General features: G+C 44.3%; 1 protein-coding gene and 1 non-coding gene across 2 annotated transcripts in view; both read left to right on the top strand.

Annotated features, from left to right (window-relative positions):
- The window catches only part of COPS8 (COP9 signalosome subunit 8), a 188,830-nt gene that overhangs the window by 49,731 nt on the left and 118,951 nt on the right, over nt 1-20,148 (top strand). The gene's annotated exons all lie outside the window — the stretch shown is intronic.
- TRNAK-CUU (transfer RNA lysine (anticodon CUU)) lies at nt 5,228-5,300 on the top strand. Its single transcript has one exon. It is a non-coding gene; the product is annotated as a tRNA-Lys (tRNA).

The following is a 20,148-nucleotide window of genomic DNA, read 5'->3' as shown; positions in this document are numbered from 1 at the left end:
TTCCTGTTGGCCCTCTTCAAGTACTAGAAGGCAGGTCTCCCTGGAACCTTGTCTTCTCCAGGCTGAAGTGACCCAGCTCCCTCAGCCTGTCCTTGTAGAAGAGGGACTCCTATAGTGAAACATAGCAGTTCCACTGTGGATGCTGGCTGGGAGATTTGGTGCTTGGCTAAAGCCCTGCTCATGTTACAGCTGGGTATAACCGTATGGCCCTCCCGCCTACATATCTGCTTTTTTGGTAATTTGGATGTCTTCTTGCTGGCTGTGTTCCTGCAGTCCTGGGAAGTGTCCACAATGCATCTGTGGTCCTTAAAAATCCTCTGACTCCCTCTTTCTCTGAAGTGAAGGCTGCTATTAAACATAGCTTCCCACCAAATTCCAGTGACTAATTGCATACAAACCATAATCCCAAACCAGCCATGACTCAGACACCAAGGACCCCCTGTGCTTCATACTGCTGGAAAGCTAACATGCTTCTTCCCTGGCCTTCCAGGCAATGGGAATGCTGAATAAGAGCAGACCAAATAACAAGGCTGCTTTGGTGGAGTCACCTTCTCTGGAGGTGCTTAGGAAGAGACTGGATGAGGCACTTGGTGCCATGGTTTAGTTGATTAGATAGTGTTGGATGACAGGTTGGACTCGATGATCTCAAAGGTCTCTTCCAACCTGGTTTATTCTATTCTATTCCTAATCTAAAACACAGGGTGCCTGCACTCACTAGGTGTTGCCCAATGATTATGCTGAACTTTCACATGGCCACAGCTGAACCATGATGAAAGAGCTGAACACAGATGCTCTAAAGGTTGGAGCCAGCTGAGTGATAGAAGTCTTCACCGTGACACTTTCTTTTGAGTTTAATGAGACATTTAAACACATACCTCAGAGCAGAGAGGAAGTCTTTGGCCCAGTGAGAGCATCTGTGTTTAAGGTTAGGAGTAAGTTTGAGCATCCTACTGGAGTAATGGTCTCAATGAAAGTTAAGGGATGAGTTTCTGATTGAGCCCTTTCCCACTCAAAAATAACAGTTTTCATCTTAGACTTCTGAAGTTCTTTCCAACTGAACTCTGCCTTCCCTTTAAAAAATAACTTACCTTGAACAGTAATGTAGTCAATCATTTTCACCTGCTCATGTAGTGTTTGTGCTTGCTGCAATTATTCTTATACACTTGGGTATCCCTTTTTCCCCCCTCTGTACCTAATAGTAACAGACACATTGATGTGGGTGATGCAGATTTTCTTTCAAAATCATCTGAATACAAGAAGGAAGATGGCAAGCTGCTGTGTTTATGGACAAATGAGCTCCAAGGAATTAGCTTCCCAAAACACTGCAACCATGAAAGTTCTCCTAAATGTTCCTGACTTTTCTGGACACGTTCTTATCAGTAGGTTTAGTTCCAAAGACCCTTCTTTATCTGCTGAGAAATGTCTATCCTGTTTTTTTTCAGACACTGAAATTTTGAAACTCAAAACCAAACAAAGCCTCATTTATATCCCAAGAGCAATCAAGATTTTCTTGAAGTAGAAGCTTTGCTCAATTTTTTTTTATTTAGCTAAGAACAGAGCATTCAGAGCTGGGGCTGAATACAAGATTTCATCATGTTTATGAAGTCATGAAAGCATCTGGATACAGGATGGCAGCCCCCAACTTTTTTAAGTCTCTTTTGAATATAATCATCTGGGCTGACTCTGCCAAACCATGCATTTATTGGATTTCAATGGAAGATGAGGTAAGAATCAAACTGATGTGGTTGAATTTAAGTGTGGTGTTAAGATTGCATTGCTTTAGGGATATTAAATTGTGAATGTTAATTGTATGCACTTTTCCATACCTAATTGCTGCTTCTACAATTAGGAACTGGCTAGAGGGCGGAGCCCAGAGAGTGGTGGTAAATGATGCCACACCCAGCTGGCAGCCAGTCACTAGTGGTGTGCCCCAGGGATCAGTGCTGGGCCCCATCTTCCTCAATACCTTTATTGATGATCTAGATGAGGGGATTGAGTCCATCATCAGTAAATTTGCAGATGACACCAAGCTTGGGAGCAGGTGTTGATCTGTTAGAGGGTAGAAGAGCTCTGCAGGGGGACCTTGCCAGGCTGGACAGATGGGCATGAGATTCAACACCTCTAAGTGCCGGGTTCTACACATTGGCACCAACAATCCCATGCAGTGATACAGGCTGGGGTCAGAGTGGCTGGAGAGCAGCCAGGCAGAAAGGGACCCTGGGGGTACTGGTTGATAGCAGGCTGAACATGAGCCAGCAGCATGCCCAGGTGGCCAGGAAGGCCAGTGGCATCCTGGCCTACATCAGGAATAGTGTGGCCAGCAGGAGCAGGGAAGTCATTGTGCCCCTGTACTCAGCACTGGTTAGGCCACACCTTGAGTCCTGTGTCCAGTTCTGGGCCCCTCAGTTTAGGAAAGATGTTGAGTTGCTGGAAGGTGTCCAGAGAAGGACAACAAGGCTGGTGAAGGGTTTGGAGCATAGCCCTATGAGGAGAGGCTGAGGGAGCTGGGGTTGCTTATCCTGGAGAAGAGGAGGCTCAGGGCAGACCTTGTTGCTGTCTACAACTACCTGAAGGGAGGTTGCAGCCAGATGGGGGTTGGTCTGTTCTCTGTGACAGAACAAGAGGACACAGTCTCAAGCTGCACTAGGGGAGGTTTAGGCTGAATGTTAGGAAGAACTTTTTCATAGAAAGAGACACTGGCCACTGGAATATGCTGCCCAGGGAGGTGGTGAAGTCACCATCACTGGAGGTGTTTAGGAAGTGACAGGATGGGGTTGCTTGGTGCCATGGTTTCATTGATTAGATAGTGTTGGATGATAGGTTGGAATGATTTCAAAGGTCTTTTCTAACCTGGTTAATTCTGTTCTATATCCAAAACAACTAGAGAGCAATGCCTGCTAAATGTGCATTTAAAACAACACTGTGGCATGGCCTTTTCCTTTCTTAAGCATCTGGGAGAAAAGAAACAGAATAAACAGAGTATGTGGCCCTGAGTTTGCAACACATCACTCATGCTTGACTTCACTGGCAACAGTTCATGAATTACCAAGTGGAAATATATTTGTAAAGTGAAAGATGAGTTTTTTGTTTATTGATTCATTTTTTCCCAGAAATTTAAAAAACTTTTTCTAGTGCTCTCAAATACCTTCCACTTTTAAACTCCCTTTTATCTCATTATAGTCTTCAACTTTGAAAAAAATTACAGCTCTCTGAGAGTTAATTTAAAGATAAACTCCCCCTCTGCTTTCCCAGACACCAGAATGTTCAGAAAGACACTGGATGGCACATCTGCACAGGCATGACTGGTTGATCTCTCACTAGTTTTGCAGTGGTTTAAATCCCTTCTAAGTAACAAAAGGGAAATCCAAATAATAGTAATAAAACCTGGGACACCACTTAGTACGCATTGTCCCAGGATGAAGAGCTTCACCCTGGCTCTCTTGCTGTGTAACTCTCTTGCTGCTAAACATCAATGAATGGAGTAATTCCACATGTGGTGCACCAATGACCTGTCCTTATTTATTATGACTTACCTGTTCCCTGTCTCTGTCTTCTACAAAATTATTGATAATGCTTGTAAGTGTTCTTAGTCTGTTATGATGCTGTTACTGGCAGATGTGATGATGCCTGCTCTGATAAGAATAACTATATTAGGTAGGCCCAAGGGACCATCTTTGCTGGCGTTATGTCTGCAGCTGTGGCTTTGAGTGGATGCTTGGGAAAGATGAAGTTCAAGGTCGGTATATGTGATATTTCCCCCTTATACTTTCCTGCCCTTCAGCAGTTTTCAATCCATGAACTACCTATTTCTTGCACTTTTTAACTGTTATGACACAGCCTTCAATTTTTCAGCCATCACAGGTAGGCCTAAGTAAGTGTGTATTTCTAGGACAAGTAGTTCAGTTAAGCTTCTGATTAGTATGACTTTCCTTCTGTTTTCTACATAGCAAGGTCACAGCAGCTTTGTCTGTTACAGGAATTACACCTTTGTAAATATTTCCAAAGAAGCCCTTGAAGTAAACTACTTGAAATGCTACAATGGAGACGTAATAGCTATAACGTTTATTTCTTCCTGTTTGCAAGGCCAAAGGAAGCTGAAAAAGAAAGGAGGAATGCAAACAGAAATATGTAAGATTATGACCATTGTTGATAGTAACTTTGTTGCTCATGCTGTAAAGTTTTCTGCTATCAGGCAGCTCCAGGCTAGCCAGTGACACCTTCTGTTCCCTGCACACACCAGCCCTTCACTGGATTCAACACAATGAGTGAGCCAGGAAATGGTGCCAGTTTACACCAGCTTATCTTTGGTTCTAGGGTTAGTGTCTGCTTTTGAGCCAGTGCTGATGTTGCTAGTCAGTGAAGGAGCTAATTAGTAAGGCAAACCACTTTGATGGAGCAATTATTTCCCCACTTTCCAACAACAATGGAGAATTGGTGTTCTCTGTACATTCTATAAGTAATGCACAGGTTGAAAGGGTTTCAATCTCTTGCAGTGCAGATATACAGTAGTCTAACTATTCTTCATTTGTGTTCTGCAGGGAAGAGAGGTGGTCAGAGAGTAGAATTGCATTCCTTACTGTGGTAGTGTGAAGGTTTAATCCTCCCACCACATAAAGCACAGCTAACTCAGTTGGAGAAGCAAAAGAAAAGCTGTATTTTACAAGCAGAATGAAATGCAATGAATATGTACAAATATACAGTATTTACAGTATATACAAAATTCACAGGAGAGAACGTAACACAGAAAAAAATGCAGTTCTACTCTTTGACCACCTCTTTTCCCTTCAGAGCACAAATGAAGAATAGTTAGACTACTGTATATCTGCACTGCAAGAGATTGAAACCCTTTCAACCTGTGCATTACTTAGCGTTTGTGCCTACCATGGTGACCACGGGTGATGGGGAATCAGGGTTTGATTCCAGAGAGGGAGCCAGAGAAACAGCTACCACATCCAAGGAAGGCAGCAGGCACTCAAATTACCCACTCCCGACCTGGGGAGGTAGTGACGAAAAATAACAATACAGGACTCTTTTGAGGCCCTGTAATTGGAATGAGCACACTTTAAATCCTGGAGTGAGGATCCATTGGAGGGCAAGTCTGGTGCCAGCAGTGGTGGTAATTCCAGTTCCAATAGCGTATCTTAAAGTTGCTGCAGGTAAAAAGCTCATAGTTGGCTCTTGGGATCAAGTTGGTGGTCTGCTGTGTGGGAATCCCACAGCTGCACCAGCCCGGCTAGCTCAGTCGGTAGAGCATGAGACTCTTAATCTCAGGGTCGTGGGTTCGAGCCCCACGTTGGGCGACTAGTTTTATGCGGTAGTGTGAAGGTTTAATCCTCTCCCCACATAAAGCACAGCTAACTCAGTTGGAGAAGCAAATGAAAAGCTGTATTTTACAAGCAGAATGAAATGCAATGAATATGTACAAATATACAGTATTTACAGTATATACAAAATTCACAGGAGAGAACGTAACACAGAAACACACACCCCCCCCCCCCCAGGAGAATCCCTCCTCAGGTTCCCCCAGAAACCCCTCTCCCTCCCCCCTTTCTTGTCCAATCTAACTGGATGAAAAAAGGAGGAATAAAAAAAGAAATGGATATTAAGGGAAAATCATAAGTGCAAAGCTTTGTTAGAGAAGTTAGGTTCTTATCTCATCAGTCCAAGGTCAGCAGCATGCACTCTGGCCAAGAACAGGAGAAAGGCAGAACTAACTGAGAGAAAGGAATGTGAGGGATATATTGCTATGGTAGTCTCACATCTGACCAATGAAATTAATTTAGAATTATCTCCTTTTGTTTTCCTTTTTACACCAAAATATTCAGCTAGAGAATTCTGTGCCTGTCCTTTTCCTCATTGCTACAAGATGGGAAGTACCCCTGGGATGTTTTCCAGCTGCCTGTGCCTCAAACTGCAGTCAGCCTAGGACTGGAAGAGAGTTCTCAGACTCTTGAAATTGCCCATCTTGATCTAGTCTTGAGGAGTTTACTGGACTGTAACAGGTAAGGGAGACCAGAGCAAAGGTAGTTGCTAACTGCAAAGCTGCTGGCGGAGAATAGCTTGTATCTGAGAAGCAGATCAGGAACTGGATGATCAGGGCCCAGTAGCAGCCTTTCAGATAGGTTGAAGGAAGCAGCTGAAAGCAAACAAATACTGTTTCCAAGAACTGGCTAGGTCACATCCTTATCTGTGATTTACTTTTCTTGTGAATAGGCTGCTCAACTATCTGCCTGAGAGGTGTCACCACCTTGGAATTAAAGCTGGGAAATGCTTTTGGGAAAAGAGAAGATGTGCTGGATGAGAATAGTGTTGCCTTTCTGGCCTGGCAGGTTCAAACAGAGGTTTTTTTTCCCTAAAGAGGAGAAACCAATTGCTTGGAGAGAGATATTGCTTGGAAAAATCATGATTTACTTACATGCCATGTACGTGATGTCCTGTTGCTATGATCTCAAAAGAAACAAACAATTTGCTTGTCAGAAATCTCAAACTCTGCTTAGCAGGCTTCATGCCCCAAAAGTTCTGTCTGTCTTCGTCCTTACACAGGCGTGCCTTCTGCTTCTTCCTTTAGGCTTTCTCATTTGCTTAGGCACTTGAAATACACGTTGCCTTGCCTTTATTTAGGCCTGTGATTGCCTGTGGATCTTGGAGCTAGTCATTACCAGCTTCCAAAGTAAGTGTGTGTTTATAATATTCTGGAAGGATGAAGGTTTAGCTCTGGAGTAAAACAAGAAGACATTGCTGCTGACTTTTCTTTCTTTTGTGTCTTTGGACAAAATGCAAAAAAGTCTTTAGCCGTTTCACCAAATGGTAGATCCTCAGCCCATGTGGACTTCAGAATAAGATGGAAAGGTAGGCATGATATAGGATAATTGGACTAAAACCAGGGCAAGGGGCAGTGGTTACAAACTGGAACACAAAGAAGTTCCACCTCAACATGAGAAAAGGCTTCTTTAATGTGTGGGTGACAGAGCACTGGAACAGACTGCCCAGAGATGACGTGGATTTCTCTAGAGGATTTAAAGACCCATCTGGACTCACTCCTCTGTGACCTGCCCTAAGTGATGCTGCTCTGACAGTGGGCTTGGTCTAGATATCTGTAGGTCCCTTCTGGCCCCCAGCATTCTCTGATCTTAAGGCTGACAACAGTGAAAATTTTTGTGTCACCTCCCTGGAGATTTCTTGGTTATTTGTATAATCTTTTATGTGCTGGATCAGATGATCTCCAGCAATGTGGGGCTTCTCCTTCCTAGGGCAGCTGCTGTTTGCTCTGGGATTTCCCAACATCTTTGGTCAGCTTTGAGCCTACTTCGTGTGTGAAAGGCTTAGCTCCGCTGAGGGTGTGCAAACTGATTGTGGGCCATTTGCACAGCTGTCTGAGAGATGAATTTCACTGAGCTGTTGTTCACAAATGTGCAGGTCTCTCAGGTGCTTGCTGAAATCTTTGACTGATGGAGAAAATTTTAAATGCCTTTCAGTCTCAGTCTGTGGGCAGGAAAAAACCCACAACTGTAAAGAAATATATATGTTTCTGCCAGGCTGTGAAGTGTGACTGATTTGTATTCTGTGGTGCAACCTAGGCCTGCGTGAGCTGCAAGAGAAGGAAGTTTGCCTTGCAGTCACAGAGTCATTATAAGTGTATCTGTTTCTGGTAAACCAAGTGGGAAAACCTTTGAGTCCCATTCAACAGGTTGAGAGAGAGATGACTCAGTCACCAAACTTAGACTCCCAGCTGAGTTGGTCACCCTGCCCCAGTACATACAGTATTTGACACAAAGATTGATTTCTGCTGGCTCACTTACTGGGAATTTTTTTTTGTTGCATGTTGCAAAAGCATATCCTGTTACTTCCCTGACAGCTTCTGTTCTCTCCTGTGCACTGTGGTGTGAGCTGAACCTTCATTATTCTCAATGTGTGATGAGGAATGGGCAGTTTCTAACCTAATTGTGTGGTCTCAGTCTCCTATTTATCATCATTCCCAGGTTCTATGGGACATTTTTCCAAATGTTTCATCTCTTATGTATGGTCTGCAACAGGGGACAAGGTTTGGGTAAGCCCCTAGCAGATGTGTCATGTAAGATGGGACTTTTCCAAGGCACTTACCCTGTGAACTCCAATTCCCTTGAAATAAGTGGTGAATGATCTTGATTTCCGTGGATTAGGGTTAGAGCAATAGTGGGAGTTTTGTAAAATTCCACAGATTAAGCCAAGATTTCAGCATTTACCATCCTGACTTTTTTTTAAAGACAAGAAAGAAAGTCTGACTAGGAGACCCTAAATGAATACAAAACTTTCCCCCTTCATTTCGGCACACATGTAAATGGAGAGCTCTTGTGAACTCTCCTGAATATTCCCACCTCTCTTTATCCTACTAAACACACATGAAAGAAATAACATGAATGAAAGATGATGGGATTTTCAGATGTATGAATATGTGATTTGGAGTTAAATGAAACTTGGCCTTAAAGTATCAGGACTTCTTGTGAATGGCCTCTGCTCAAAAAGTAGAGATAGTGACATTAGTCATAGGGGAAAATAAGTTTCTGCTAAACTTTTCATCAGTAGCAGCCTCTGTCATTAGGTTTTAGATGCTGATACAGAATTTGGGTCACTAGTGGGTGTAGTATTTGGTAGATACTTTCATCAGATCCAGTGGTTATGGCTTAGATTCCCACTAGAATTCATCCCAGGCTCACTCAGTTTCCCATGGTTATCTTCTCCATTGGCTTGAGGATTGTAAACCAGCACAGTATGATGCTGTAGAATTTCCTTGCTGCTAGCTAACACAGAGGGCCATTAGTCATGTTTGACTGGGCCCATTTCTTGGAAAAAGATTGAACTTCATTTTCACTGATCCTGGAGCCTATTCTTTGAAGATGTTTTGTTTCCCAAAAAGAAGTAATACTGCTTTTTCCTGTAACTGATTGCAATAATTTGGTATCCTCAGTATCACCTGGCTTGGCAAAGCACTGAAGTTTGGGTGAAAACTCTATGAAAGCCAACTTTTGTTGAAGTTCTCCATCCCCCAGATGTACCACTGTAAAGGTTCCAGCTGTCTAAGCAGGCAAAAGAGAGCTGCCTCTCCCTGTCTGTGTGCAGAGTGTGTTCTTGGCTCTGCATGTTGGTGTGGTAAAAATAGACTAATTTTAAATTTATTGGAAATATTAAGGGCTTAATTATCATCTGCTTTGGAGCTTTTTTCAGCTGAGACTGAGGAGATACGAAGAATTTGGCTGCTGTTCTCTGCTCCCACACCACCCAGCCATAATGAGAGCTAAATCAGCTCAGTGACTACTGTATTTTTTGTGGCCCCTTTGGCAGTAAGAGATTAAAGGGAATGCAGCTACTCCAATACCCCCTTGTTCCAGGCATGTGTCTGTCTGTCCCCAGCAGACCCTTTTGGCTGTGCCTAGCTGTTGTAGGAGCTAGTTTTATATGAAAGAGGGAAAGTAAAATCTATTTATAGGCAGCCTGAGAGGCACAATATTGCAGGCTGGGTTGTTGACTCATGCCCATCTGATATCATTTAAAGGGTTAGATTTTGCCAGGGAACAAAAATAAGTGTTGTAGTCCCTTCTAGTCAATAGAATTAACTGTTCTTAAACTGACATTTGCTTTTATGGCAGAAGAAGCACTGGGTCTCAAGGGTCCTGTTGTAAGTGCATACATTGCTGAGATGTGCTAATCTGGATTTCCTTGGGATTATGGCAATGGAAACAGAAATATGAGGGCAGCAAAACCGGCAGAGAGCCTTCAGCCCTGTTGCCTGTCACTTATGATCATCTCTATTAAAAAGACTTGCAGAAATTAAGGGGGAAGGAGACAAGAGGCAGCTCTGTAAACAAGGGTTCTTCCTTTTCCACAGTAGAGTCTTGGAAAGGCCTTTCCCTCCTCCTCCTCCCAGCTTGTCTCAGGAGTGTTCTCTTTGTTAAATACAAACTGTTGTGTTTCCTGCCTGCCTTGGCATCAGTGTTCAAGCCCTGAATCGTTCTCTGGGGACGTGTGCTGGAAAGCTGGTGGGAACTGATTGCCTATCAGCAACTGAGATGCAATACTTGGCCTTGCTCTTCTTGGGAATCACAGTGTTCAGACCTGCACAGCATCATGTGCATAGTGTAAGAGACCAAGTACTTCTTAGGGGCTTCCTGAGACACAGCAAGCTTCAGGGCACAAGGAAGGTGGGAGGGAAAAATAGTAACTCACAAAAGTTCTGTTGCCTGGTTCAGGAGAAAGGGAAAATAATGAATGTAGTTTCTTTCCTTTTTTAGGTCACAGCTGAAATTAACCATGAGGTATTTAACACTGACGTGGAGTAGAAAGCTGAAAATCTAGGAGAGCAATGGCTTTACAACTGGTGAGCTAAATATGTCTTTCCAAAAAAGAAGATGCAGGGTTTACTTAGAGAAGGTCACACCTATCAACAAGATCCCACTCTTCCCTTCCCATGGCTGGGGTAAAGAAACTGAGTCCAAGGCTCCAGGTGTCCTGCTTGAAATGTATCATAAAGGGGAGATGCAATAGGCAGGTAGGGAAAACTGGCTGTGAAACAAGCCTTCCATATATACTTTACACTATGGCTGCTCTGGTTGGGGTTGGCTCTGTGAAACCAGAGCAAATGCCATACATGAGAGAATGACAAAACAGAGATGAACTCATCTTCGCAGCTGCTTTAATTCCCTTTGCTGCTCAAGTGCAAGTCCTGGCTCAAAGTAGTGGCAATGGTACCTTGATTGCGCTGTTTTAGTCAAGGCTAACCAATGCTCCTAGGAAGGTTTGTTTTTCTCCCAGATGAGGCTAGGGGCAGAGAGAATGGCACTCATAAGAGTCAATACCCTAGTGGATCCCAACCCTTTGTGGGGCCTGGAAAAACTTCTTTGACATGCTTCTCTGTCTCTTTAGAAGCATTAATTAAGGCTTAGTCTGCTGCTCCTCAGGTTAGCATTGTGTATACTGAGTTGTGCTCTTTCTAACTAGGAAATTTATCTTGGACCAGAAAAAACCCTCTTCCCTGATATAGATTCCTTTTTTACTAAAAATGCATTTTCTCTGTGACAAAACAAGATTTTTCACAAGGTAGGTGGTAGAAAACTGCATCCAAAGACACAGAAGAGGAATGCATTTTGCAGAAATGTAGGGGAAGTAGTCATCAACTATTAGAGCTGTCTCTTGGAGAGGGGCCTGAAATGTCAAGAAAGCTGCTGTGTTTGTGATATGTTGATTAATGATGTGCTAATAACTGAGATGGCTGCAATAACTAATTTTCTTCTTGGTTGTTTTTGGGGGGTTTGTATGGTTTTCTTTTTAATAAGCAGAGCCAGGATCTTCTTTGGGCCAAAAGGGTGCTTATAATTTGCCAGCAAGCCAGGCATTAGGATTGTACCCAGCAAATCTGGGAAATCACAGCCATGGTTCAGCAAAGCCCAGAAAGCACATGCCTAACTCTACCCTTCCTACAAAATGACTTGTGGTATATATAGAGAAGACAGAGCAAAAGAAATATTGCTGCCATTGGAGAAAAGGGGAAAGATTAACTGAGGTGGCCAAGTCAGGCAGGAGGCCCATGTCAGAGCCAGAAGCTGAAATCACCTCTCCTGAGGACAGTCTTTAATGTCATTGCCAAACCAGGCTTCCCTCTAATCAAGATTTGTCTTCCCTGCAGCTCCTTGTGTGAGATCCCCCTGCTCCACAGGACCTGTCACTTGAATCCAGCTTCTTACTTCTCTCTTTCTTTGCTTGTCTGCCCTCAGTCAGCTTTCTGAGTGGACCATGCTAGAACACTGTGGTAGTTTTAGGCTATGTCTCTAAATTTCTTCACAGATCTTGAGCAGAAAAGTAGTAAAATGTAAATAAATCACTATTGGGTGTAAAAAAGGAAAATCAAGATAATTCTCTAAACAATTCCATTGGAGAGATAAGGGACTAAACCTAGTCACCCTAAAACAATTCTCTTCTCACTTCTTTGCACTGGAGAGATATTAAGTTGCTTCTGCTTGACCTTGGCTGCATTGTCTTGGTACTAACATTCCTCTGCTCCTTTCTCCCTTCTTTTGTATAGGGGAGTCTGAGGAGTCAGGGAAGGAGAAGCTAGTAGCTTCCTCTTGTCTTTGACCAGAGTGGTTCTTGTGCTGTTTTTTAATTGTAAATACAGTATATTTGTACCTATTAATTGCATTCCATTGTAGATTGTAGTTTTGCCTGTAAATACAGCTTTCAGCTGGTCTGGTCTGGTAAATTTAATGTTGGGGGGGAGCGGGAATTTCAACCCACCACAAACAAGCATCACCAGAGAAAGGCTGTGAGCAGGCTTTTCCTCTTGGAAAAAAATAACCAAAACCCCACCAAAAAAACACCAACCCTTCTCTGAAAATGTTTAGTGCCATGGTGAAGGGTACTAGTCTGTGCAGCATGGTCCACAAGGTGGAAAATAGAGGGAAAGCAGGCATAAACCCTGTGGCACACAGTGAGCGGACACCCTAGCCCAGGGCAGCACTTTCAGGATCTGCTCTGAGAAACCTGGAGGATGTGGATGAAAGCTCAACCCTGCCTGCAGGCAGGAGGGATGGAGTTAGCTGAAAACAGGACTTCACTTCTTTGCTTATCTGCTTCTCCCTTTTAGGAAATGCTGAGAGAAAGGAGCTAGTTTTGCAGAAACAGGTGGTCCTCCAGAGAGTTTGAGTCACTGCTGGGGCAGACTGCCTGCTATACCAGAGGCTGCTCCCTGGAGTAAGGAGGTGAGTGAGCAGGTTGAGCCAACACTGCTGGGTGTGGTGGTAGCGAGGAGCATGTCAATGGCAGATGAGGTGCCCATGCCTGAGCAAATTCCCTACCTGCCAGCTCAACTGTGTTCAATAGGAGGGATGGGCTCAGGCCCCTGGCAGTGAAAAGGGTGCAGGTCTGCATCCTGTACTGACAAGCAGGTTTTGGTATGTTGGTGACAGATTCCACACACAGACTGATTGGCAAGAGCAAGAGGCAGAAGGAGCAGCATGAGAGGAACTAATTTAAAAGGGAACATTTTCAGAAGAGTTAGTCCTGTCCAACCTGCCCCAAGATCTTCACCTTGCAGGTGGATGCCTAGTTGCATCTGCCCAATCCCTGACCTTTTGGTCAGTGGGAAGAGTTCCAGGCAGTCAGCAGGCTTGGGAAAACAGCCCCAAATGACAGAGAAAATTATAATTTGAGATCTTTGAACTGCTATTGCTGCTTGAGTCATGGCTCTGCGTATTTTCCTCTCTGTGCAGCTGTTGGGAGAACTGGGGGTGGCTACTGGGAAATAATTGAATGCATGTGACATCCCTGAGGTAAAAGAGCTCTGTGGTGAGGCCTTAAAATGTTATGGCAAACCTAACAACCAGTAACTCTGACAATCACTGCTGTCTTGCAGGGCTGTATCTGGGGAAGCAGACATTGGCTCCGTTGTGAAATTCCTTGAGTTCTTTGCACAGTGATAGCACCCACCGTGCCCAGTGCTATGTGAGTAAAGTCAGAGAGGGTCTGTTGCCCCCAAGAAACTTATTGCTTACAAAAGAAATGAAAAATAGAAATAAAGGGATGTTGCAACTTTGAAACCCTAAAAGAAACAACAGAATTGGTCAAATGTGAGTGCTGAAGTTCAAGCTCCTCTAGCTGCTTTTAGGTTATCAAATGAAGTTGGCTCTCCAAGAAGGAGTTTAAGGAGGTGAAAAGCAGCTCATCTGCTCCAGAAGTCAGGAGCAGTGAGTGAGTATCCTCATTGGCCAGATCCTCTATCAGTGGCAGACAGAGAGAGAGGCCCTTAAGCCTCTGAAGGTTGCAGCTAAGGAAATTGCATGGCTGTGCTACTCACAGCTGCTGGCTCCTCTCTCTTCCCAACTCTGCATCTAGGAGGGGTCAGAGTCAGGGCAATGGTCAAAGTGCCAGGGAACACTTTCAGTGATGATAGCTGTAGTTTCTCCTCCATCTGCAAAGCTGAAAATGGAGAGAGACCAAAAAAAAGTCTGAAACCCCACAATAATAATAATAATCCCCAATTCCCTCATACTCAGTCTCATCTCACCCCACCCTGTATTTTCATATCCAGCAGGAAAATGTTTCCCCAGCACTATTGGCACCCTTAGCAGGACAGATCCGGTGTGGGAGTTGTGCTGGGGGTCAGGCAGAGATAGTATGAAGAGCTAGGATGGGACACTTGGTTGCTTTCAGGACAGTGAGTGCAGATTATTGCTCTGCCAGAGGTTCTTCCATGTGATCTTAAGCCTTTTAAACCCCTCTCTGCCTCAATTCTCCAGCAATTAAATGGGATAGTACTTTTCTCCTTAGCTGTCTGGATTGTCTAAACTCTCTAAAGCAGAGGCTGTTCCTTCTTATGCTTGTCTAAGTCTCCTACCATGACTGGCCCTGGCTGTAACTGCTCGTGTGATATTCATTTTAATGAGAGAGAATGAGCACATGTTCTTCTTTCTCTGCTCAGGGGCAGCCAGTTCTTCCCCTTTAGGATTCCTTTCCACAGCCATTGTCCCAGGGGCAAGAAAAGAGGATATGACTCTAAATTGCTGAAGTGTGAAAGCACAGCATGTGTTGTACCAGCCATGGAGCAACCATGAGCTTCACACAAATCTGTTATGTGAGCTGAAAAGGAACTGTCCTGGTTTGAGTTAGAACTAATTCTGTTCTGTGATTTTACTTTCCAGATCAGTCACTTCTAAGTAACTGCACTTCCTAAAGTTGACTGCAGTGTCTGTTTCCAGTAGTGCTAACACTTGATGTTGATAGTTACTACCAAGGATTGGTGAGCAGAAAGGCTTTTGTTTATATTTGCTCCTATGAAAACCATCATGACTGCTAAATCTCATGTACCCTGTTGGAGATGCAGTAACAGGTCACACCTGTGGGGAAGGGTGAATAGGACAGGTGACATTGAGCTTGCCATCAAAGTAATCCATCCATATCCATCATACTCAGTGTGAAGCTGAGGGATCACAAGGTGCAATGGTCAACATCTGAGTAGGACTCTGTCTGTTCTGCCTTTGATCCTGATCCATGTGTTTCTGAATACAATTCCTGAATCCAGCTCCCAACTACAGCTGACTCCAAACTGGGACTTCCCCTGTGCCTTCACACAGCATCAGTGGTCATGGTGACATAACTGCTATCAGAGCAGTTGGGTTTGATATTGGTTTTGCACATATTTGTATGTATTTAATTTTATTGTTATAATTTTCACAGAATCAACCAGGTTGGAAAAGACCTCAGAGATCATCAAGTCCATCCTATTGCCTAACACCTCATGACAACTAACCCATGGCTTCAAATACCATGTCCAACCCTTTTTTGAACACCTCCAGAGGTGACTCCACCACTTCCCTGGGCAGCACATTCCATTGGCCAATTACTCTTTCTCTGAAGAACTTTCTCCTCAACTCAGGCCTAAACTTCCCCTGGCACAGCTTGAGACTGTGTCGTCTTGTTCTGGTGCTGGTTGCCTGGGAGAAGAGGCCAACCCCCACCTGGCTACATCCTCCTTTCAGGGAGTTGTAGACAGCAATAAGGTCTGCCCTGAGCCTCCTCTTCTCCAGGATAAGCAGCCCCAGCTCCCTCAGCCTCTCCTCATAGGGCTTGTGCTTGAGACCTCTCACCAGCCTTGTAGCCCTTCTTGGGACATGTTCAAGTGTCTCAATGTCCTTCTTAAATTGAGGAGCCCAGAACTGGACACAGGAGTCAAGGTGTGGCCTATGGTGTGGCTCAGTTGGTAGCACATAAGACCTTTAATGGGGAAGGTTGTGAGTTCAAGCCTGCAGTGGGCACTAGTGTCCTCCCTACTCTAGTCATGAGGTCTGTGGTGACAGGTTGGACTCGATGATCTTTGAGGTCTCTTCCAACCTTAGTGATACTGAATACTGAATACTGCCTAACCAGTGCTGAGTACAGGGGGAGAATGACTTCCCTGCGCCTGCTGGTCACACTGTTTCTGATGCAAGCCAGGATGCCATTGGCCTTCTTGGCCACCTGGGCACACTGCTGGCTCATGTTTAGGTGGCTGTCAAACAGTACCCCCAGGTCCCTTTCTACCTGGCTGCTCTCCAGCCACTCTGACCCTAGCCTGTAGCGCTGCATGGGGTTGTTGTGGCCAAAGGGCAGAGCTTGGACTTGATAAATGCCATCATGTTGGACTCTGCCCATCTGTCCAGCCTGTCAGGGTCCCTCTGTAGAGCCTTCCTACCTTCTAGCAGATTGATGCCTGCTCCCAGCACGGTGTTATCTGCAAAGTTACTAATGGTGGACTCTATCTCTTCACCCAGATCATTAACAAAGATATTAAACAGTATTGAGTCCAACAATGATCCCTGGGGGACATCCAGCTAGCAGCCAGTCCCTAGTGATGTGGCACCATTGACCACCACTCTCTGGGCTCAGCCCTCCAGCATAGAGTGCACCTGTACAGCCATTAAAGCTGTTTCAGTTTTCTTTTCCAATCTATAAGACTCGCTTATTGCCTTTCTTTTTCCTCTGGGAAAGAAAAAGAGGTTAATAGAGAGCATCCATTTACATTCTAGTGGCTTGCCTAGCCTTAACCCTTTACAGATTTATTGGCACCCAACATGAGGCTCATACCCCTGAGTCTGGAAGTAACAGCAACAGCAGTTGTACCAGTGTCAAGCGAGCAGGGTTTGACTCTAAATTGTCCCAGTGTGAAAGCACAGCTTGTGTTGTACCAGTCAAAGTGTGAAGCAACAGTGAACTTCACACCAATGCATTGCCTGAGCAGGAAAGGAACACAGCAACTTCTCCAACATATGTCTAAATAGTTTTCTCGAGCATATGTCTAAGTAGTGTTCCTCCAACATATGTCTCAATAGGGTTGCCATAACATAACTTGGCTAGGTGCATTTGCAAAACACAAGGCAGTCTCTGCTCAGAGAGGAAGGGCCCTGAAGATTGTCTTGGCTCGCCACATGCTTTGGGACAGGCTGTGTGCGTGATGGGTCCCTCTGGACCCCTGGGCTCTCACTATCAGAGCTGGCCACAGGGCTCTAAACAGGTGCTGCACATTTTGCTTCTTTTTGATTCTTTTACAAGTAGGGCAAGACCATCTGCTATGCTCTGAGGTCATTAATGATTTCCAGGATTGCCAGGAAATAGAAAATACTTTTGCAGCACACAGTGTGTAGGACAAACAAAACAATGTCCATACATATGCAAGAGGACAGAGCGGAGTGTAGTAGTAGATGAAATATGACAGTGGAGTGGCTTCCAAGAGGTTTTGCCTTAGGAAGCTGCACAGCTGTGGCAAGCTGTTGAGCACTTGGGGAGATGATCTGTGTTTGCATGACAGAGGCAAAAACAACATAGCTGTCTGTATTACCTATTTCTTGGTGTGTCACGCAGGGGTGCCGTCCATCTCCTTGCTCCGGCAGGAGCAGGACTGCCTCTGCTGGTAGCCAAGGATCTGTGGGCTGTTACCTTATCACTCAACTGACCTTTTATCTGGAGAACTTGGTGTATAGGGCTGTAGCCCAAAAAGCCAAATGAAAGCATGCTGAAGCCAGCAGGAATCTTTCCATTGAAATGCTCAAGGGTTAGCTTTGGATTTCATTTGCTTTCTCTGAGTCTGACCCAAAGCCAGTGGAATGACTTTGTTTTGGGATATTAATCTGTGCCTTTGAGGATGGTTTCAGAAGTTAGGAAGAGCTTTTCTCCAGATGGGGAAGCAAGTCTCTACTAGGACATGGTGTCCCATGGACCTAATCACCCTTGAAGCCTTCATGAAGCATTCATATAGGGCAAAGCTACTTAGCGCTGCTGTCAGGTGCTTACATACAAAGCGTGCTCCAACGCGCTCTGGTCATCCAGTTTTGCAACAAGCCATCGATATCTGTCTCAAGGAAGCAGTTGACTTCTCTGGGACAGGCAGGATCAGGCCAAACTCCTTAATCAGTTATCAGAACTCTGAGTCAAGTGGGAGGCAAAAAGCCTTGTGAAAAGATGTCTGGGTGTTTCATTTGCAGCCAAGAAAAGGAGCTTAGTTTTCCTAGGCTGGTGTAGGTTTCCTATCCTTTACCAGTACAGTTTTTATTTTGACATTATCCAAACATTTAATTTTTATGTGCTTGGTGTCATCTGCAAACTTACTAATGGTAAGACCTTTAAAACCATCAAGTCCAACCATTAACCCAGCACTGTCAAGTCCCCCATTAAACCATGCCCCTCAACAATGTGTCTTTTAAATACCTGTGGGGATGGTGATTCCACTGTTTCCCTGGGCAGCCTGTGTCAGGGCTTGACAACCCTTTTGATGAAGATTTTTTTTTGTTGTTGTTATATCCAAACTAAACCTCTTGAGTCTGTTTCCTCTTGTCTTACCACTTTTTACTTGGGAAGAGAAACCAGTCCCTGCTCTGCTACAACCTTCTTTCAGGTAGTTGTAGAGAGTAAGAAGGTCTCCCCTGAACCTCCTTTTCTTCAGGCTAAATAACCCCAGTTCCCTCAGCTGCCCCTCATATGACTTGACCTTGAGAATTCTCACCATCTTTGTTGCCCTTCTTTGGGCTCAACATCCCTCTGGCAGGGAGGGGCCACTTCCTGAAGGTTATCCCAAGAGTAATGATTAATACATACAACTTTTTGGATTTGCTTATACTTAGTGGCTTACCAGGACAGTTCCACGCTTAAAAGCAAAAAGTTTTAATAACTCACTTAGAATATTAATTTTTGCTGACCTTACTCAGGTAGATAAGTGCATCTTCGCACCATTTGTGCAGCCTCTACTCCAGTTCTTCCAAAGGATACCCTGATTTCACTACCAGCAAACTTTTTTTTCACTCCTGTGGTAGTTTTTAGGCTATGCCTTTAAAATTTTTCACAGATCTTGAACAGGAAAGTAGTAAAATGTGAATAAATCACTATTGGGTGTGAAAAGGAAAAATAAGATCATTCTAAACAGACCCATTGGAGAGATATCTACACTAAGTATGGTGGTACCAAAACAATTTTCTCACCTCTTCTCACTTCTTTGCTCTGGAAGAGATACTAACTTACTTCTGCTTGACCTTGGCTGCATTGTTTTGGTATTAACACTCCTCTGCTCCTTTCTCCCTCCTGTTGTACAGCAGGGTGGTGGGGGCAGAAAAGGAGAAGCTGTTATCTTCCCCTGGACTTTGATCAGGAGGTTTCTTGTGCTGTTTGTTGTCAGCATCTGTAAATGCTGTATATTTTGTACATATTCATTGCATTCCATTGTAGTTTTGCCTGTAAATACAGCTTTCATTTGCTTCCAGCTGGTCTGGTCTGGCAAAGTTAATGATGGGGGGGAAATTTCAATCCCCCCCACAACTCTGTTGGGTATAACTGGATGAAACAGCACAGGCTGGTCAGTCAGGTTGCAGCATAAGGGTCAGGGTTGCAATATTTGTGGTATGCCAACATAGAAATTTAGTGCAGTGGAGTCTGGCTTGGAACACACACTGCAACTCCTGCCTGCTCTGGAGACATGCCCACAGTCCTATGGAAAGAAAGAGAGGAGCTGTTACTCAGTAGATGCACAACACTGCTCGTGCTTTGGGACAGATTGAGGGTGATGGGAGACAGACTGCCCTGCAGCATGGTTTGTTTGGGTTTCCAGGTTTCAAAGTGTTCTAATCGCCTTTTAAACAGCTGCTCTGTTATGCAAAGAAACCTACCTCAGGCTTTCCCCGCTTAAATTCCAGAACCCCGTGGAAGTCCGGTGACGTTTCAAGCTGACTTTGTGCTTTGTGATGTTTCTTCCTTTGTTCAGAAGCATTAGATGTTACAAGCAAAGCAAATGCTCAAGATCTTAGGAAAAGGTTTGCCTTTAATTTTGTTTACAAGATGAGAAACATAGTCCAGCCTCCAGGCCTTCATCATGTTGCAGTTACCCAGGCTTAGAATAAATAGCCTGTTAAGATAGCATGATAATGTGCAGCTTGCCAGGGCATGCAGCTTGCTTCATTCAAGTCTCACCTACCAAATCTTTGGGCCAGGCCAGCTCCAGCCTTTATATATTTGTGTTTTTTAGCATTCTGTGAGCTTTCTAGGAAACAAAAAGTTTCCTGCTACAAGGTCCTGCAACCAAATACAGTTGTAACTCCTACACTAACAACGCTTTTGATGTGATGTTCAAAGCAAATCCATCGAAGCAGGGCAATGTTAACAAAA

The sequence above is a fragment of the Dryobates pubescens genome, chromosome 2 (assembly GCF_014839835.1).
Source record: "Dryobates pubescens isolate bDryPub1 chromosome 2, bDryPub1.pri, whole genome shotgun sequence".
Taxonomy (NCBI): Eukaryota; Metazoa; Chordata; class Aves; order Piciformes; family Picidae; genus Dryobates; species Dryobates pubescens.
Note: the sequence above shows the minus strand (reverse complement) of the source record. Positions and strands in the feature narration are given on the sequence as shown.